This window comes from Desmodus rotundus, chromosome 3 (assembly GCF_022682495.2).
Source record: "Desmodus rotundus isolate HL8 chromosome 3, HLdesRot8A.1, whole genome shotgun sequence".
NCBI classification, from domain to species: Eukaryota; Metazoa; Chordata; class Mammalia; order Chiroptera; family Phyllostomidae; genus Desmodus; species Desmodus rotundus.
This window is the reverse complement of record NC_071389.1, coordinates 49,762,459-49,784,426: the sequence shown is the minus strand read 5'-3', so window position 1 is coordinate 49,784,426 and position 21,968 is coordinate 49,762,459. Positions and strand designations below refer to the sequence as shown.

Genomic DNA, 21,968 nt, shown 5'->3' with positions numbered 1-21,968 from the left:
AAGATTAGTCTTCCCAAATCATCATCAAGATTTTCTCACATCCACCCACAAAAGACTTGTGTAATTCCTTTGTCTGATATCCAAAGCCATACATGATCTGTGCTGATTCACAAACTAGGGTGTTCCCTGAATGAAATCTGAAACTGACTTCCACACATAAAGGGCAAGAGAGACTGAGGAAAGAGGCAGGACATTCCAGATTGGTAGTGGCAGGTTTAATAAGCAAGGGAACTTACATCTGAGGTTGCCAGAACCTTAAAAGTTTATGTAGAGGCCTTAACTGGGTTCAGTCACACACACAGCCCAGATGGTCTCACCAACACACTGTTCTTCAAGACAACATCCTCAAGAACAGCTTCTGCTGTGGAAGTGGTGGGCAAAAGGTATGACACTTATAATGCCTCTGCTTCCTTTATGGACCCCTAACTGCTATGATTATTGGCACCAAGTGTGGTTGCAGGGAAATAAAACCTTAAAAATGGGAATCTATCATCTATTTTTAAATTAAAATTTCTATTTTGAGATAAAGGTACATTCACATGCAGTTGTAAGAAATAATGCAGAGATCCCATGTACCATTTACCTAGTTTCCTTCAGTTGTGATATCCCATAAATCTATAATTCAGTATCACAACCAAGATGTGGGTGTTGATGTAGCCCATATACAAAACATTTTTATCACCTGAAGGATCTATCATGATGCCGTTTTACATAACCTTTGTCAAAAATTACTTGGGCATATTTGTATGTTTAATTATGCATTCTGTTCTGTAGCACTGACCTAGTTCTGAATCTGATGTTTCATTTAATTGTCCATTGGATGTATTTACTTTATTCCTTGGACACTTCCATGCTTTCTGGCACAGATGTCTGAGACACATTTTGGTTTCTTTATGTCCCAAACCTGGAACCAGCCATTTCCTCAAAGAGCCCTGCTTCCTTTCTGTGAAGGATAGCACGATATTTAGAAGACAAGACCTGGGCACTCCTCATTCCATTACCTCTAAAATTATCTCCCATGAAAGCCATCTGTTATAAACGGAATGTTGGCATTTCTCTAAAATTTATACGTTGAAGCTGTGACCCCAGTATGAAGGTATTTGGAGGTGGAGGCTTTGAGAGGCAATCATGTTGAGACCAGGTCATGAGGGTGAGGCCCCGTGATGGGACTGGTGATCTCATATAGAGAGGGAGAGAAACCAGGGCTCTAAATCTCTCTGAGTGTAAGAACAGAGCAAGAAGATGGCCATCTGCAAGCCAGGAAGCAGGTTTTCACCAGGAATAGAATCTTCCAGTGCCTTGATCTTGGACCTCCCAGCCTCCATAACTATGAGAAGTAAATGTCTGTTGTTTAAAACATCTAGTCTATAGAGTTTTGTTAGAGTGTCCCAAGTTTACTAATACAGAAACTTGGTGCCGAGTGGGGGTGCTGCTCTAATAAATACCTAAATGTGTAGAAGAAGCTTTAGAACTGGGTAATGGGTAGACACTAGAGAATTCTTGATATGCATGTTACAAAAAGCCAAGATTGCTATGAAGGGATTGTTAAAGGGGATTCTGACAAGAACTCAAGAAAAATAGAGGAGAGCTGTTGTAGGGTAAGTGGAGGCGGTCTGGCTTCCTCACCCAGGTGTCTGGGTTACTAAGGGAAGCGGTGTTCCCGTAACTTTGAATGGGCCTGATAAGTGGTGCTCTCACAGCCTTGAGACTGGGTCCAATAAACAGTTCCCATAGCCTCGAGTGGGCTGCATGTGTGGTAAGAAGCTCTGTCGCAGAAGATCTGTTGGCACCCTTTGTCTGTGTTCTAGTACTTAAACAGGTAGGGATTCCCTGCTGGGTGCCACATGTGCCACACAAGGGGGCAGGTGACATGCAGTGTGCCATACAGAGCACATGCAGGGAGATGTGCAGCTTACAGCGTGCGTGGTCGCCCACCCGTGAATAAAGGCATGTCAGACATCCCAACAGCTCCGTGAATAATCTTCTGTCTGCCCGAATACTGTGACCCTGTCAGGCCTTGACAGGCTGCAACACAGCTGTAGAAAAAGCTTTTCTTTTTAGGGAATACATAAATAATTATAAACAGAATGTTCGTAAACATATGGATGGTGGAGGTCATTTTGGTGAGGTCTGGAAATGAAGAACATGTTACTGGAAACTGTAGAAAAGGTGATACCTGTTATAAAGTGGCAAAGAATTGTGTTGAATTGTGTTGCAAGTGATGAAATTGAATATTTAGCTGAGGAAATATCTAAACAAAGTATTAAAGGAGTGGCTTGGTTCTTCCTGACCGTTTATAGCAAAGTGTGAGAAGAGATAAATGAATTTGATACAGAGAGATCTGATCAGATCACTGGGGAAGCCTAGGAACGGTCTGTGGGAGGAGGTTGTCCAAGGTAGTGGTAAACAGATCAGGACAGGATTGGCTGAGAAGCTGAGTGCCTCCATCCTAAATGGAATTACAGGACAGAAGATTTAAAATAAAAAGACAGAGACTGGCCCTCAGGCTCTCTGGTGCTCTTCCTCCAGGATGCTGGGATGATCACATTGCAGCTGCCTGCATTTCCCAGGGGACAGTATTTTGGATGGGAAGGAATTCTGGGTGCAGCCTAGGATCGGGCTGGCCTAGCAGAGGATGGCAGGGTTATTTTCCTTTGGCTGTTCTACAGGGGATGAGCTCTGAGACAGAAACCTTTCATTCTGCCAAAATTGTATAGCTTTTTGTATGTTATGTTGTTTGGGTTTGTAAACTAACCCTGTAGAAATGAGATAATGTAAAACTAACAGGGGCAATGATAGAACTCAGGTGTTGCAGAGTTTAGCCTTGATAGACTTAAGTGAGTAAAGCTATAACTAAAGAGTTAGAGTTTCACCTTAATTGATAGGCTTAAGTGACTAATGTATGTGGAAAGCTGTCATTCAAAAATGTAGTATTTGAATAAAGACTCCTTTCCTTTATCATCAAAACTTTGCCTCTGGAATTTTGCCTAGAGAGTGGCAATGGGCAGCAGGACCCCAATTGCTGTTTGGTAACAAATTGAAAAATAAATTATTAGGTAAAAAAGAACCAGAACCTAAAAATTTGGAAAATTCTCAGCTTGCCCATATTGCATTAAAAATGAGAAAATGTGTTCAGAAGAGGACACTAAGGGTGTGGACAAGCAGGCACTTGATAAAGAGACTAGTATGGCTATCAGCCACTGCCCTGAGCGGAACCACTGCCAGTTTGAACTGAAGGGGACAGAGAGAGGATGAACTGAAGGAAGACTATCAGGCTTCTTTGATCCTACAGGAAAACATCATAGAGCTATTCAGCTGCTAATGTGGGTGTTCTTCACACTCACAGGAAAGAACTGCCCTGAAAAGTGATGCAGAAGAAAATCAGAGCTGCCTTCTCCATTTCCAAGGAGCAGGGAGGACATTGCCTCAGTTTCAACAGGCCAGACAGCAACTTTCCAGAGTCATGAAAGAGAGGTTCCTGGAGTCATGGAGGTGGGGTACCAGAGCCTTGATGGCATGCCCCAGCCTGACAGAGTCCCAGAGATGAGGGTGGTACCTGTGCCAAAAAAAAAAAAAAAAGGAAAAAAGAAAACAGGAAAAGAATCTGTGTGTCCATAACAGCTCAGACCCACCATCTTCTGTCCTCATCCTCCTGACTAATTCAAAATTAATCATTTAAGTTTCATCATTTAAAGTTCACTCCTGAAGGATTTTCCCATCATATCTTATAAAGGGTTAATATCCAAAGTGTATAAAGAGCTCATACAACTAAACACTAAATAATCAGTTAAAAAATGGGCAGACCAAAATAATCACTTCTCTAAAGAGACATGCAACTAGCCAATAGACATATGAAAAGATGCTCACCACCACTAAGCATCAGGGAAATGCAAATTAAATCACAAGAGATATCACTTCACACCTATCAGAATGCCTATTGTCATCAATGAATCAACAAACAAGTGTTGGAAAGGATATTGAGAAAAGGGAACCAGTGTGCACTGTTGGTGGGAAATGTAACTGCCACTATGGAAAGCAGTAGGAAGGTTCCCCCCAAAATTAAAAGTAGAACTACATTGTGACCCAGCAGTTCCACTTCTGGATATGTACTGGAATAAAACCCAGGTACTTCCAATCACGATGCTGGCATAGGCAGACATGGCTTGCCTCTTTGCACAACCACATCAAAATTACACCTGAAATATAGAACAACCATCACTCAGAACCATCAGAAATTGAGTTGAGTGGAAGTCTGACAACTTCAAAATTAAAAGGTGAAAGATTTATGTGATCTGAAGAGACACCAGAGGATGACAACTTCAAAATTAAAGAAACCACATCCATCCAGCTTGGTAGGAGGGGTGTAGGCATAAAACGGGCCAGTCCCACATCCAAGTATGGTTGATAAAAATTCAGGAAGGATATATTGGGAGCAAGGAGTCCCAGACCCATACCATGCAACCCAGCCCAGGGTTTCAGTGCCAGGGAGATAAGTCCACAAAACTTCCAGCTGCAAAGTCCAGTGGGGATTGAGTCAGTGGACGAAACTTCTAGAACGCCAAGCAGTTGCTCTTAAAGAACACACGCACCCACTCACCTACTCAGACTCATTCCCTCTGAGCTCCAGCACTGGGATAGGACCTTGAAAGGCACCACTGGCATTCTGGGTAAAAATTGAAGTGTCTGGCATCAAGGCAAGCAGAGGCCATTGTCCCTTTTCTAACCCTCCTGGCCCCACAGAACCACAGAGCCAGCAAGCTGGTACCATACCTAAGACTCCATCAACCTGGCTAACACTGTTTGACCTGCCATGGAGATCCCCAGAGACTTTGCTCCACCCAAATTACTTGCCCACCCCAGCTGCTTTTCCATATGAATGGCTGGTCTTGGCTCATGATGCACAACTTCCTAAATCCTATCAAACAAACAACAGCTGGCCTCACTGAGCCCCAGGCCCAGCACTAGCAGCAGCCAGGATAGATTCACAGCTTGGCTTTGCCGGCAAATTTCCAAGTCCAGCACAAGTAACAGCCATCTCAAATTGCTTTATAACTCAGGCAGTGTGGCTCCGGGCAAAACTCAGGTGGGAGCAGACCTTGGCTGGCACCATCCAGGAAAGCATAGGGCTAGCACACCCAATGGACAGCTACAGACCATGTCAGAGGACCACCCCCCTGTCCCTGCACAGCTGATCCTCCACAGAGAGCAGAGGTCGGTAGTCAGTGGTCACAGGCAGTCCTTGCAGCTGACTGGCCTAGGTAAATCCCTCCCATTGATCTGCCAACAGCAACCAAGGCTCAACAACAAAAGGAGAGTATACTTAGCCCACATGAAGGGTGCACCTCGAGTACTCAACTTGGGTGATGAGGAAGGCTGTGTCACTGGACCCTACAGGATACCTACTAATTAGGCCACACTACCAAGACACAGAGTCAAAGCAGCTTTACCTAATACATAGAAACAAACACGGGAAGGCTACCAAAATTAGGAGACAAAAAAACATGGCCCAAATGAAAGAACAGATCAAAACTCCAGAAAAAGAGCTAAATGAAGTGGAGATAAGCAATCTATCAGATGAAGAGTTCAAAATATGGTTTATAAAAATGCTGAAGGAACTTAGTAACGACCTCAACAGCACAAAAAAGACCCAGTCAGAAACGAAGGATACACTAATTGAAATAAAGAACAATTTCCAGAGAAACAACAGTACAGTGGACTAAGCCAAGAATCAAATCAATGATTTGGAACATAAGGGAGAAAAACATGACCAAACAGAACAAAAAGAAAAAAGCATCCAAAAAAATGCAGGTAGTATAAGCAGCCTCTGGGACAATTTCAAGTATTCCAACATTTGCATCATAGGGGTGACACAAACAGAAAAGAAAGAGCAAGAAATTGGAAATCTATTTGAAAAAATAATGAAAGAAAACTTCCCTAATTGGTGAAGGAAATAGACATGCAAGTCCAGGAAGCACAGAGAGTTCCAAACAAGTTGGATACAAAGAGGCCCACTTCAAGACACATCATAATTAAAATGCTAGAGATTAAAGAAAAGAGAGAATCTTAAAAGCAGCAAGAGAAAGTCAGTTAGTTACCTACAGGGGAGTCCCCATCAAATTGTTAGCTTATTTCTCAAAAGAAATTTTTCAGGCAAAAGGGACTGGCAAGACATACTCAAAGTCATGAAAAGCAGGGACCTACAACCAAGGTTGCTCTATCCAGCAAAGATATCATTTAGAATTGAAGAGCAGATAAAGAGCTTCCCAGACAAGAAAAAACTAAAGGAGTTCATCATCACCAAACCATTTTTATAAGAAATGTTAATGGAACTTATTTAAGAAAAAGAAGATCCAAACTATGAACAATACAATGGCAATAAATACATATCTACCAACAATTGAATCTAAAAAACTAACTAAGCAAACAAGAACAGGGACAGAATCATGGATACAGAGAGCATTTTGATGGTTGCCAGATGGGAGGGGTGTGTAGAGGGATGGGTGAAGAGGTGAGGGGATTAAGAAGTACAAATAGGCAATTACAGAATAGCCATGGGGATGCAAACTACAATATAGGAAATGGAGTAGCCAAAGAACTTATATGCACGACCCATGGACATGAACAATGGTGGGAGGATTGCCTGTGTGAGTGGGGGGTGCTGGGTGGAGAGGGACAAAAAGGGAAATATCAGGATGACTGATATTAGCATAATCAATATCATAATGAATAATAGCATAATCAATAAAATATGGTTTAAAACATTTTAAGATAACAAAGAAAAGCCCAATACACTAATTTGAAAGCACATATATATACCTATGTTCATTGCAGCATTATTTACAATAGCCAAGATATAGAAGCAACCCATGTGCCCATCAGTATGACCAGTGAATAAAATAGGTGGTGCATACATACAATAGAATATTACTTGGCCATAAAAAAGAATAAAATCTTACCATTTGCAAAAGCATGGATGGAACTAGCGACTATTACACTAAGTGAAATAAGTCAGACAGAGAAAGACAAATACCATATGATTTCACTTATATGTGGAATCTAAAGAACAAAATAAACCAGCAAACAAAAGAGAAACAGACTCATAGATGCAGAGAATGAACCGATTGCCAGATAAGAGGGAACTTGGGAAGATAGGTGTAAAAGGTGAAGGGATTAAGAAGTACAAATTGATACAAAACAGTTCTGGGAATGTAAAGCACAACATTGGAAATGTAGTCAATAATATTTTAATAATTATGTAGGGTGCCAACTGAGTACTTGAATTATAGAGTGGATCACTTCATAACTTACATTATTGTTTAACCACTATGCTATACACCTGAAACTAATATAAAATAATAGTGAACATCAATTATAATTGAAAAATAAATTTTACAATGAATTTTAAATAAGTCAATAAGGCCGGCCCTGCCCAGTGTAGCTCAGTTGGTTGGAATGTCATCCCATAACCAAAAGGTTGTAGGTTCGATTCCCAGTCAGAGCACATAACTGGGTTGTGTGCTGGATCTCCAGTTGTGGTATGTATGGGAGGCAATAAATCAATGCTTCTCTCTCACATCGATGTCTCTCTCTCCTTTCCTCTCTCCCTTCTTCTCTTTCTAAAAGCAATGAAAAAATGTCCTCAGGTGAGGATAAAAAAACATTTTTTAATAATAATAAATAAGTTCATTCCTGTATCACCTCTAAGAAATATTCTCTGACAACTAACTCCACCCCAACCAGACTGAACTAGGTATCCCTCCTTCATGCTTCTAGAACATTAGATACACACTTTCTTTGATAAATTTACCATACTTATTTTTAATCATATATATATATATTTTTCCCCCCCTAGACTACAAACGTCTTGAAAACAGGGACCATGTTCCATTAATTTTTATAACCTTCAAGTCTAAAAATATTATGAACAATTGCAAACATATGAAAATGCCATTGATGATTATTTGGGGTATATGTAACAATAAATGATAGTTACTCTATATTTTAATGAATTTTGAAGTGTTTTGTAATAATTATTTACTAACTTACTCATTTAAAAAAAATACCTAATGGCCTGAACTTGTTGTATTTTCTTCATTGAATACTGTATCAGCTATCATAGAAAGACAATCTTAACTGTCAAAAGCCCCTGTCTATGTGAAAATGGAATAGCTTACCAATAGTTTTGCTTTTGGTTATTTTCTGAAAGAGAAAAGAAACTATTGAGATTTTCAATACTTTCAGCTTAACTTCTTTCCCTTGATACTCTTTTCTCTCTTCTCCAATGAGGGAAACTTTTTCCCCTTAAAAAAATGACACAGCCATAAACAGGCCTCCAAGCTCTACACACAGAGAACGTTCAATAAAGCCTCCTAATAAAAACGCTATTGAGCAGATAATGCCAGGAGACCAGTCAGGAAGGGTTAGGGCTTCACGGAAGCACCCTCAGATGTCATAGCAAAAGCCTTGCCAAGGGGGATGCTTCTAGCTTTTTTAGTGTTTCCCCAAAGATCTCACAGAGCAATCTAAACAATAGCATTCAATTATAAAGGCTAGATATTGAAAAATTTTAAAGTAAATCAAATTTAAAAACTCGTATGTCATAAAAATGGGTGGCAAAGGTATTATTACTTTTTCATTTTATTATTCCACTACTTTATTTCCTAGAAACATTTGGAATACTGATTTTGGCCATCTTTTTTAGAGTAAGAAGAGATCTTTCAAAACATCTTTGTCAACATGCTCTATCAACAAAGTCAGTGAGACCCATGGAATTCTGGTAGACTGCTTAACTAATGGCAGAGCTTAAGTGAGAACCCATGTCCCTAGTCTGGTGTCGCAGGTTCTTTCAGTACATTTGGGTGCTTTGCAGACTTTTCTGTACTGTTATATCTGTATAAGTAAATCCATAAATGTACCTGTGGTAGGCTGCTCCTAAAATGGTTCCCAGCGATCTCCTGCCTCCTGGGCTCCACTCTCTGTGTAATCCTTTCCCCAGGTATGTGAGCTGGGATTTAGAGACTTGCTTCTAATAAATAGAATACAGTGAAAATGATGATACGTCACTTCCAAGATTAAGCTATCAAAGATTGAGACTCTGCCTTTCTGCCACTCTTGCTGGTGCTCTTTTGCTCTCTGATGAGCCAAGCAGCCATGTGGGGAGAGCCTCCGCCCAAACCCGTGTGAAACTAATTGTTACCAACCACCGTTTGTGTGACTTGGAAACAGACCCTTCCCCAGTTAGCCTTCAGAAAAGACTGCAAATTCAGCTGACACCTTTATTGCAATCTTGTCCCTGAGCTAATCTGTGCCCAGATTGCTGACCCACAAACATGTTATTTTAAGTACTAAGTTTTGGGGTTATTCATATTTCTTAAACTGAAGATTCCTTTCCTATAACATAGTCCACTCTTTTTACAGGTGTCATCTGTCAATCTCGGCATCACTGGTGGGAACTGGGGCTCTAGAAATGACACAAATATGTGGGTTGTTATCCTGGCCAATACTCTATCTGTGAGAAATAAATTAACCTTTGTCTCTGACTCGGGAGTCTCACGTCTTCTATCGTCACTCATGAGACTGCAGCAGGCTGATGTGGTAGTTCTGAGTAAGACTCTTCCCAGTTCTTGAAAACGAGATGTTCAACGACAAAAATCAATATTTTTCTACATTGTCATAAATGTTCCTAATAACACAAGTGTGATTTTATGTATTTTGATATATTAACCCTATTTCCCTGTGATTCTTCCTAACTGAGACAAACAAGTAAAATAATGCAGAGTCTCAGGGACAGTGACGAATAGGCAGAAAGGCAGAGACATGGCTTTTGAGTTTCAAAACCCAAGACATTTCATTTTCAAGGGTTTGAATTTCTGATATTCCAAGATCTGAGCTTTTAAAAACATCAAAATGTAGGTGATAAATAATAGACTGAAAAGAAAAAACAAAGTCATTCACATCACCTCCAAGCTAGATAAAGACTCCCTTTGACAGTGGAGGTGTGAGCAAGCAAGGGGAAGAAAAAAGACAGTGAAGGCAAAAAGTCTACTTGCTCGTGTTTCTCTAGAAAGAGCCCTTGGAGGCTGAAGACTGAGAGGCAGAGAAACCCAGGACACTGAGAAGAGGGAAGATCTGTGTTCTCTGTCTTCACATAAAGCAGAGGAACTTAACAGCTGTGTTACCCTTCAGCGACACAGTAGGAGAAGAGCAGATAGGATGCCTGTGAGGCTTGTCGAGATGGAGGGATTCCCCCTGTATCATTGGGGTCCCAGAGCAGAGCCAAGGGGTTTAGATATACCAAATGGGGTACAGAGGCCAAGTGATTCAGACAGTGGTATACAGTAGTAACACATATGGACCAATTACTGGAAGTAGGAAAAATAATGTACATCTCAATTAATGTTATAGTGGTTAAATGACAACAACCAAGGATGAGATGAAATCCTCCTCAAGTCCCTATAAACTCTCTGGGACTTAGATACAATATGGGAAAAATGTGTAAGGAGGGCAGGTACACCTGAAATGATTGAATCAACTAAGAGTTAGTCTTCACCAGCAAGCAGAAGAAGGGTTCAAAATAAAAACTTATGAAATAATAAGCCTTGGCTGGTGTGGCTCAGTGGATTGAGCCCCAGCCTGCAAACCAAAGGGTCACCAGGTCGATTTTCAGTCAGGGCACATGCCTGGGTTGTGGGCCAGGTCAGATCCCCAGTAGGGGGTGCACGAGAGGCAACCACACATTGATATTTTTCTTCCTCTTTCTCCCTCCCTTCCCTTCTGTCTAAAATAAATAAATAAAATCTTTTAAAAAATAAGCCTATGTATTTGTTTTTGTACATAGTTTGTGGCTTGAAGTCTATCCTAGCTACACTTGAATTCCTAAAACAATTGAGTTTAAAAATACATGTACTGTGATTCATCATTTAAAAAAAAAAAAAAAGAAAACTATGGCTCCTTTTATATTCTTGGCCAGAGTCTTCTAAATTTTCCTGCTGTCATGATTTATGGGCTCCCAGAACTGCAGTGAGATTGAAACCATGAGGCACCACCTGACACTGTTTGTACAGCAAAGGGATTTTTAAAATTACTTGTAGCTAAACAACTGGGAGTCATGTAAATAATGCAAACTATTCCCTACCTTGACCTACCCCCCTCTGACTGTTACCACTTTGTATAACAGGAAATTGGCCATTTCAACTTTGCTCTGTATAAGTAAGAAGATAAATTTTATTTATAAGAGTCAATTTTGCATGTAAGTATGTATATTGCATTACTCAGAGCCTGGAGAACCTTAACATCATGTGTGTTATCTGAATGTCTCTGCATTCTTTCAAAATTGTACCTTAAGGGTCCATTTTTATTTCATATATTTTGAAAACAGAAATGTTAAATGATATTGGAAAACTATATGCATTTTCAATCTTCTGCAAAGCTTTTTCTTCCAGGAAATTTAATTAGTTTTTATAACAGTCAAGCAGCACTTCCAAAGGTTAAATTATTTTTAAAGTATCTACCAAGCCAAGATATTTTTAAAAGATTACTTATTTAGCTGTCTATAAAGGAACTCAAGGTGACAAGAGCAAAAAAGAGAAAAGTTATACGATTCAGCAAGGGCAATGGTACAAAGTAGTCACTCATCCTGGAAAAAGGTTATGCCTGAGAGACAGAGGAAGGAAGAGAATAAAATCATATTTCCCTAACGCAAATCTTCCACAGACCTGCCTTGCACATGAACGTCTTGCCCAAATATCTATGATATTGCTGCATCACACCAATGTTCTAACTCTCTATTAAAAGCTCCCTACACTTGGAAGCCCCCCACTCCAGCCATTTTTATGCATATATTAATATTACTGTGTCTTAAAGCCTAATAAAATCACACACACATCAAGGCCTCTGTCTGGCCCTGTTGATTTCTCCCCACTGGTTAACCCAAAAGAGCTATACAGCTCTCACTGCCAGGCCAATCTACCTTTCTGATGGTCCGATCTTTTACTTTGTCTAACCTTCGATATTATTTGACAGTTGGGAACATGACTAATATAACTTTCTTATTCCCAAAAGAGTCCAGGCCCTTGTTGGTACTCAGTAAACCACTTGCTGAATTAAAGCAACTCTAAAATGCTTCCATATTATAAAAATTAAATTTCTTTTTTTAATTTATTTTTTATTGTATATTTTTCTATTACCATTTATTCCCCTTAACTCCCCTCACCCTGGCAAACACCACACTATTGTCTGTGTCCGTGAGTCCTTTTTTTCCTTTTCACTTGATCCCTCCACTCCCAAAATTAATACTCTTTTTTTTTGTAGGGCCCCCACAGTTGGGGCTTTTATTTTATTTTATATTAATTCTATTTTATTGATTATGCTATTACAGTTGTCCCAATTTTTCACCCTTTGCTCCCCTCCACCCAGCACCCCCACTCCCTCAGGCACCGCCCCCACACACACCGTTGTTCATGTCCCTGGGACATGCAGATAAGTCCTTTGGCTGCTCCATTTCCTATACTTTACATCCCCATGGCAATTCTGTAACTACTTATTTGTACTTCTTAATCCCCTCACCTCTTCACCCATTCCCCCACAAACCCCTCCTATCTGGAACCATAAAAATGCTCTCTGTTCTTCTTGTCTGCTTAGTTTGTTTTTTAGATTCAATTGTTGGTACATACATATTTATTGCCATTTTATTGTTCATATTTGGATCTTCTTTTTCTTAAATAAGTTCCTTTAACATTTCATATAATAATGGTTTGGTGATAATGAAGTCCTTTAGTTCTTTTGTTTTGTTTTGCTTTGTTTTTGTCTGGGAAGCTCTTTATCTGCCCTTTGATTCAAAATGATAGCTTTGCTGGGTAGAGTAATCCTGCTTGTAGGTCCCTGCTTTTCATGACTTTGAATATTTCTTGCCAGTCCCTTCTAGCCTGCAAAGTTTCTTTTGAGAAATCAGCTGACAGGGGTGCAGACCAAGGTCAGCCTCCACCTGTGTTCTGCCCAGGGCCACCCTGCCTGACCTATAAAGCAGTCTGAGATGGCTGCTACTTGTGCTGGGCTTGGAGATTCCCAGGTGAAGCCAAGCTGTGAACCTAGGCTGGCTGCTGCTAGTGCTGGGCCTGGGGCCACTTAGCAAGAGGTACAAAGACTGGGGGCTCAGGGAGGCTGGCTGTTGCTTATTTGAGAGGATTTAGGAAGTTGTGAAGCAAAAGCCAAAACCAAGCATTCACATGGAAAATCCACTGTGAACAGCTTGGGTGGGCCCATAAATTGGGTTGGAAGAGTGTCAGGAGATCTCCAGGGTGGGGCAAACAGTGTTAGCCCGGTTGATGGACTCTGATAGGGCACCTGCCAGCTCTGTGGCTCTGTGGGAGGAGGGTTCAGAAAAGGGACAAGGCCTCTACCTGCCTTTCTATTAGGGAGAAAGCCTCCCCCCAGCTCTCACCTTGATCCCAGATACTTCAGTTCCTCCCAGAATGCCACTGGTACCTTTCAAGCTGCTACCCTAGTCCTGGAGCTCAGAGGAAGTAAATCTGAGTAAGTCAGTGTGTGGATTCCTTAAGAGGAACTGCTTGAGGCTCCACCAGTTTCCTCCACCGACTCAATCTCAGCTGTTTTTTACAGCCAGAAGTTACGGGGATTCATCTTCCTGGCACTAGAGCCCTGGGCTGGGGGACCTGGTGTTGGCCTGGGATGCCTCAATCCCAAGATGTCCCTCCTGAATTTTTATCCACCACACGTGGATGTAGGACAAGCCATTCCACATCTTCGCCTGCCCTACCAGTCTGAATGGATGTGGTTTCTTTAATTCCGCAGTTGTGAGACTTCCATTCAACTCAGTTTCTGATGGTTCTGAGTGATGGTTGTTCTATAGTTTGGTTGTATTTCTGATGTGGTTGTGTAAGAAGGTGAGCCATGTCTGCCTATGCCACCGTCTTGACCGGAAGTTCCAAAATTAAATTTCTTGATTTTGCCAAGAAAATTATCTTACAATCTTCCACGAAGAATTTATTAGAAGAATGACTCCAGTTTAAGTTGTTGACTATGGGTATCAACTTTATATATTAGCTAACTTAAAGAGATACCGATAAATAGCAATTACAACTTTTTATTTAGGGCTTTTGGACTCTGATTTCCAATGTTTTGTATTATGAGAAGCAAGGAAAACTAAATTTAGCTGGTCTTGAACCCTCTATTTCAGAGATTATGTTGCAAATAAAAAAGTAAGTTGTTAAGTAAAGTAGAAATGAACAAGAATCAGGTGGATAATGTTTCCCTCAAATCAGATATAACTTCAAAAGTATAAGACAAAGGTGATTAGCAATAAAGCATGATTCTGAGTATAATACTTTCCAGAAACTTTTACAAGATATCTTGATAGTACAAAATCATTCAGATTCATAAACCCCTGACAAAAAGTAGATAAATATAACCTGCAATATCTTTCTTTTTTATTAGCCTTCAAGATATCTTTCTACTTAATTACGTACACATCCTTCCCTTTTAATCTAATCTCTCCAATTCTTTCCCAAGTGCGTATTTCTTGTGCTTAGCATCATGACATCTTGGTAACCAGTTTTACAGAAAAGGGAAATAACTGTTTCAAAAGCCAGAGATCTAATTTTCTTACCTCATAATCTAATTCCAACTGTAGTTTTGCATTAAAAAAAATAAAAAATAAACTATGCATGAAGGTCAAATCAATACACCTGGTGTAAGCTACCCATTCTAGGGTATTTTATTATAGCAGCTCGAAGGGACTAAGCTTCTTCAAGATCATTATTTTGAATTCTTTGTCCGGCAATTTGTTTAGGGTCAGTTACCAGAGATTTATTTTATTCCTTTAACAGTGTCATCTTTTCCTTATTCTTCCTGTTCCTGTAGGATTACTTTGGTATTTGCACCTTTGAAGAAATCTCTCTCAGACTTAATGGACTGGGGGAAAGACCTTCACCTGTCAGCATGGCTAAATTCTGGCTCTCTGTACCTAGCTGCCCTGGAATCGATAATCTCTTTTTTTTATTTTCAGGAGTTCATAATCTTGTGTTGCCTCTGGTGTCCACTCCTTTCCTTCTCTCCTGGGAAAAAACTTCATTTTCTGGTCCTTCCCTTACTCTCACAGAGCCAGGCCAGGTGCAGGAAGCCACTTGCCCCGGTTACTTTGTTCTTAGCTGCACCAAGAGTCGCACGCCAGTTCATACAGCTCTCCAAGTGGGGCAGGACAGAGACAGCCCTTCAGGGAGTGCACTGAGAGACATCCCCTACTCCTCCCTCACTGGGGGAGAAGGCTCAGTTCTGTGTCTTTCCCAATCGTGCAAACTTGTGTTGGCTTCAGGGAGTTTCCCTCCCCTTCTCCTTTGTTCCTACTTGTTCAAGGCACCCAGACAGTGCGGATTTCTTCAGCACTCAGCAGAGGCAAGACACACCAGCCCCTTAGGGCCCACAGTGAAAGGCAGGAAGAGCAGGTCCATGGTCCACTGTTCCCGTACCCCACCCCTTCCCCTCACACACCCAACTGTAGAAGTCACAGGCTGAGGCTGAGTGGATCTCTCATAGCTCTGAGCTGTGCCACTTCAGGAGAGGGGAAGACGCAAATAAATTAGAATTGCTCTTATTATCCATTTCAGTGCAGCTGTTTCCAGTTCTGCGTTTGTCTGGGATGCTGTAATTTCTTAGTTGGAATATGGGCTTCTCATAAATGTAGGATGGGTCTGCCTATGCCACCATTTTTCTAATATCACTCAGAACACGTGGGTGAAATTCATTTCAATAAAACATTTTCTTTAACTCCATGTGCCCAAACTCTTATTTCAACTTATACTCACTGTGGGAAAAGTATTGGTTAAATATTTTATATTCTTTTTTTACATTTGAAGTCTTTGGACTCTGGTGTGTATTTGACATTTGTAGCTCATCTCACTGTGGCATCTCATTGCTAGTGCTCAGTAACCACATGGAGTTAATAACTATAGTCGCCTCAGACAGTGCAGCTCTAGATCTTCTCCGTACCCATGGCCCTCTACAGATCTTACTTCTGCTCCTGCAGCGATTCTCGCTGTTTGTTACCCTCTAGGGCAGTAAGTGGGTAGACACTATGGAGAATGTCTTACCTGGAGCTGAGCGGTTTTCATAGCCCTGCTGAACTCTGTGTATGTTCCGAGGGTTTACTGATAACCTTACAGGTTAAATAATCACAGACTGCTGCTTGCTAAGTTTGTGTATCTTTCACAATAGAATTCCGTCAAAAAGTATGTATTGCTGTGCTTCAATCCCTTGGAGAAAAATCCCAGAAAAAGATATTGTGTGGGCATTATCTGAAGATATCTTAGGAGAGACCTAAATTTAGCAGACACCTTGGATCTTCGTGTGATCTCTTGCAGAGAGTACAACTTTGCCTGCATTGGCTTTGGTGACAGTTAAAGAGGCAGTTGACATTTCTTTTCTTGCAAAGTTCTCAGTCAATACAGATTGCAGGGTGAGGTAAAGAGTGTCTTCCTTTCTAAAAATGTACATCCTTCTACCTTTGCTTACGGTAAAGTACCCAACTCTCTGGTTTGCCCAGGATGGAAAATTTTTCATTCCAAGACTGAAATATTTCCAGGTTAACAGGAATAAGCTTCCCACACTAGTTTGCAGACAGGTCAGACTTAGACTTAGGTTTTTTTATTTTCCTCTAGGGATTTTGTTTTACAAAATTTTACTCCTACTACTAGTTAGGATCTGTCATTGTGGCAACCCACTTCCAGGTTTTAGGTGCTTTATCAGTTATGGATTGCATTTCAATGCACACATCAGAACCTGATTATAGAAGTGTACCTAAATAGAGAAATATTTTTTCAATAACTAGAAGTATGAAAGTAGACAGCCTAAGTCCAGCGTGGTAACTCTCTGACTGCATAGAGGACTCTGGTTACATCTAACTTTCTTCTACTCAACTTGAGCACTTCGCTTTTGTCCTTATGGCCATGAAATGGCTCCTCCATCTTCAGAAACTGCATAAATACTTTAGGCAGGGAGAAGGTTTAGGGTAAAATACAAAAAAAAAAAAGGTATTGACTGGGTAGCTCAGTTGTTTGGAACACCGTCCCATACACCAACAGGTTGAGGTTCAATTCCCAATCAGGACACATACTTAGGTTGCAGGTTCCATCTCTGGTCAGGGTGCATATGGGGGGTAACCAATCGATGTTTTGCTCTCACGTAGATGTTTCACTCTTTCTCCCCTTTTCTCTCTCAAAAATCAATGAATGTATCCTCTGGTGATGATTAAAAAAAAAAAGGAGTATGCCAACTGAGGCTGTGCATAATAATTACCAATAAAAGATGGCTTTCTCAGGAACCCTGTCCAGTAGAATTGCACATACATCTCACTGTCCAAGTCATTTAGCTACTCCCAGTGGCAAGGGAAGATGAGTATTTTTCATGGTTTCATTGATGCTTCAAAAAAATAAGCCTTCTGTTAGTAAAGAGAAGAAAGGGAGGTATATTGACTAGTAACTACTGATTTATAGCTGAATGTTATATAGGCAAAATTTATTTTATTAAATTTGAAAAAAGAAAATATATAAACATTTTAAACATAAAGGAATAATAGAAGGGCCCACTTTACATGTAATTCTTCACAAATTAAGTTGTGAAGAATTAAATTGCTCAGTGATCCCATTAAATTCATGATTTATATTCCAAAAATGTGGATGACCCTAAAGGATTAGACTGAATCAAAGAGAATTTTGGTAACCTAGTCCTTGTTCCTTTTTGTTAATTCTTTAGTGTCTGTGACTATTTAGTTTTGCTTTAAAGCCAAAGTCATAAACTTTGTCACCAGAAACATAACATAAATTAGTGAAGATATTGATGTAAGACACATATTTTGATTGCTGAGTATTTTTCACATTTAGAGTGGAATGTGCTTTCTTCCATTTTTCTTGATATACATAGATAGACCTTTGGGTCTATTTTTATTTTCCTACTTTTAAGACATGGCGTAGACAAATAGTTTTAAACTATGAGAAAACTAGCAATGCAAACACAGTGATAAATGGCAACTGGCATTTGGCTGAGAATCGGAAAGCCAATTGTGAGAGCTTGTGTGTGTGGCAAATAGAGAACCCACTTTTTGTAAGGGGGCACCTACCACCCAGAACTATGCAGAAGTTCAGATCCAGTGTTGCCAGATTATGCTGAGAATCCCGTTATTTTATATGAAATTTGCTGACTTTTAACTATTAGCTCAAAAAAAAAAGCTTAAAAACAACATAAAAACAAGATATACCAGGTGTGTAAGTCAGATTTGGATTATGGACCATTTGTTGGGTGAATGAACCAAAGTCCAATCTTTTAACGTTGATCATTCTCCTGGTAGACAAAAGTTGAAATATTGAAAAGAGCACTTAAATTTTGTACCATTAATTTAAACAATGAATTTCTCATGTCAGTTTTGAATGAAATAAGCAAAGACATTTCTTATGGTTTTTTTCCCTCACAACAATGAGCATATATTAGATGTTTGATAAACATCTACTAAACTTAACTTCTAACTCTTTTCATTTCCGTTGACAATGACTAGCAAAGCCAATTTTACACTAATGTAATCTGAACGGTACATATCTTGTTCTTGAAAATAAAATGGAAGCCTAACAAGTTCATGAGACTTGAAATACACACATCATGAAAGCAGTTCTAATTCTAACAAAAGAAGCAGAGTTGAGAAAGAATAAAACATTTTTATTATAAATACTAATTTTCCTCAACTGTGAGGCATGTTGAAGACAGAAAATAATGAACCCATCTGCTTTAAAGTCCAAATAATCAAATTAAATAAGGGCTCCAGGTAATTCTCTGACAGCAAAATTTATTTGGTTACAGCATTCAACGGCGAACTATTTTAAACAATTTGAACAAGGGAATTAAGGATTCATAGAGGAGAAAATGACAGCAATTCCAATTATATAAATGTAACTATTTCAATAAAATACATTTTTTCTCCTAGAACTTATTAGCATATCAACCAGACTAAATGAATTTATAACACAGACAATTCCCATTAGTAACGTAACAATAAAATAGATGGCATCATTCTAGATAACGTAAAGGGCTTGACCCCTTACAAAGAACAGGTGTAGGTGCAAAATACTAAGGCATAACTAAACAAAACCTAAACCCTGAAATTTTAGAAAAAGCACTTCTTGATTTACTAGGTGCATTCCACCAATTCTTGCATGTATGTCTGAAACATTCCAAATATGCTTAAATTCACACTAGGTTAAAAGTTTGATTTTTGCCACATACACATTCTACTTCACTTTTCTATGAGGAATATATAACTATTTTTGTCTTAAATGTCTATATTTAAATGTATATTTAATTTTGTCTTAAATATTTTGCTTTGAATTTGTAGTGGGACTAGCACACTTGAGAAAATTCATTAGAAAATTTATTCGCTTCATAAACCATGTAGAATCCAAAAGGGAAAATATTTTCTAATTTCTCAGAATGTAAATTAACGATAAAAAGTAAAGAAAGGAAGACATTTGTATTATTAGATAACATGCTAACAGAGGCCAAAAGTTCATTAAAAATTCTGAAATCCTCTTGTTTGGTTGTGCATCTCTCCCTTCCTTGTCTGTATGACAAAGTAATCAGGAGGCAATGTTTCATATACACCAAATTTTATAAATATAGCCTAAATCTTAATTTAAATAACAGCTTTTACTTTTGTTGATCTTCCTCTTCTTATTGTGTTCATTTCTCTTTTTACCTTTTCTATTTCCTTTCATTTCCTTTAGCTTTCTAAGACGATGCTTAAATAATTTGAATTATTTTCAAATTAAGCTATAAATGAACCTCTATGTACTTTTTTAGACAACTTGATGAATAGAATTTTCATTGTCATTCAGTTCTAAATAGATATTAATTTTCATTTTTTAAAATTTTATTGTATTTTTCCATAACCCCCTTAGACGCTCCCCCTGTGATCAGCACACTGTCGTCCATGTCCATGAGTTCTTTTTCTCTTTTGCTCGATTCCTCCATTCCCAAACCTCCCCCACCAGCTGTCATTCCTTTATCTAGGAGTCTGTCTCTATTTTGCTTGTTAGTTCAGTTTGTTCATAAGATTCCACATATGAGTGAAATCATATGGTGTTTGTATTTCTCTGACTGGCTTATTTCACTTATCATAATGTTCTCCAGATCCATCCATGCTGTTGCAAAAGGTAAAATTTTCTTCTTTTTTACAACTGAGTAGTATTCCATTGTGTAAATATCCCATAGTTGTTTTCCCATTCATCTACTGATGGACATTTGGACTGCTCCATATCTTGGCTATTGTAAATAATGCTGCAATGAACATAGGGGTGCTTATGGTCTTTTGAATCAGTATTTTGGGTTCCATTGGATATATTCCCAGAAGTAGGATCACTGGGTCAAAAAGCAGGTGCTTTTTTAATTTTTTGAGGCATCTCCATACTGCTTTCCACAGTGGCTGCACCAATCTGTATTCCCATCAACAGTACAAAAGTCTTCCCCTTTCTCCATATGCTCCCCAGCACTTGTAGTCTATGATTATGTCTTTTAACAGTAAAGATTAAGCAATACACATTTACTGATTCTTTATATGTACTATCACACTTGTCATATTCCTACCATTTTCTTTTTTCTCCTTTGCTACATTCTATTAGATTAGTAGTTTATATAATAATAATAATACCTAAAATTGAGTATTTAATGTAGGCAAGATATTGTAAGATTTTACATGTATGAATTCATTTAGCCTTCACAACTCTGTAAGGGAAGGACTACTAATATCTCCATCTTACATTTAAAGAACTTGAGGCACTGAGAAGCTAAGTAATTTGTTCCAGTGAGCATGGCCAGTAAGAGGTCAAGCTGGATTTGAACTTAACATCCTAGTTCCAGAAATTCCAGTCTTAACCACAAGACTGGACTTTTTTAAAAGAACTTTTTACGATAATTTTAAAATGATATTTTGGTTTCCAAAAAGTTCTACACTTACATCTATAGGAATTTCCAAACTATATTTTAGATTCTAACATTAACAATGAAAAATAAGCAAGAACTTTCTGGAAAAAAACTAATAAAATGATTTTGGGGTGGGAGGGTGTCAACACATGGCTTTAAGATTCTTTTAAGTTCCATTTTCAAAATCCAAATCATTTACAAATTAAATTTATTCAAAGGAGAACTACTTTGACCTATAGAATATAGAGCAAATGATGATTTAAGATTTCTTAGCGTAGGCTTTGAGAAGGTCTGACAGCTTTTGCTTCATGCTCTTTGGACCCTAAGTGGCATCTAAGAAGGTTAAGTAACTAGAAACAGATGCCTCCTGGAGTGTAGCTGAAGGATGAAACAAAGACCATATGAAAAAGCACCATGTTCAGACACATCAGTAAAGAAGTCGCCCTCAATATACTAGCCCCTGACCATTCTAGGCATCCTAGCTGAGGCTCCAGACATCATGGAGCTGAGACAAATCACTGCCATTGTGCCCTTCCCAAACTTTTTTAATCCATACTTTCCTCCTCTCTCATTTCCACATCAAACTCTCACACTGGCATTTGCATTCACTGAAGCTTATGCTACATGTTTGTGGTAGCTGTGAGAATGTCCACTAATTTGCATTCTGACTCCTCCATTACAGGGTGGTATGTCAAATGGAAATTTGTCTAATATATAAAAAGATAATAGCATCCATGAATAAGACAGATGAGCTGTACACAAATTAATAAATGTGAGCAATTAACTATGGATTGTGCAATAAATTTAGACGCTCCTTGAAAGGAGGGACCTTATCTGCTGAGTTCACTTAGAAATGAGTCTAGCAAAGGGAGAGCAGATACTATTTGTTAAATAAGTGGCAGAATTATAAAATGCTGGTCACAATTTGCATATCTCTCATTCCCACTAATATTAATACTTTTCAGTTCAAAAAATTCCTACATATTTTTTCTTTT

General features: G+C 39.0%; 1 pseudogene; it reads right to left on the bottom strand.

Moving 5' to 3' along the window:
• The window catches only part of LOC112309112 (proline-serine-threonine phosphatase-interacting protein 2-like), a 75,289-nt pseudogene that overhangs the window by 52,798 nt on the left and 523 nt on the right, over window positions 1-21,968 (bottom strand).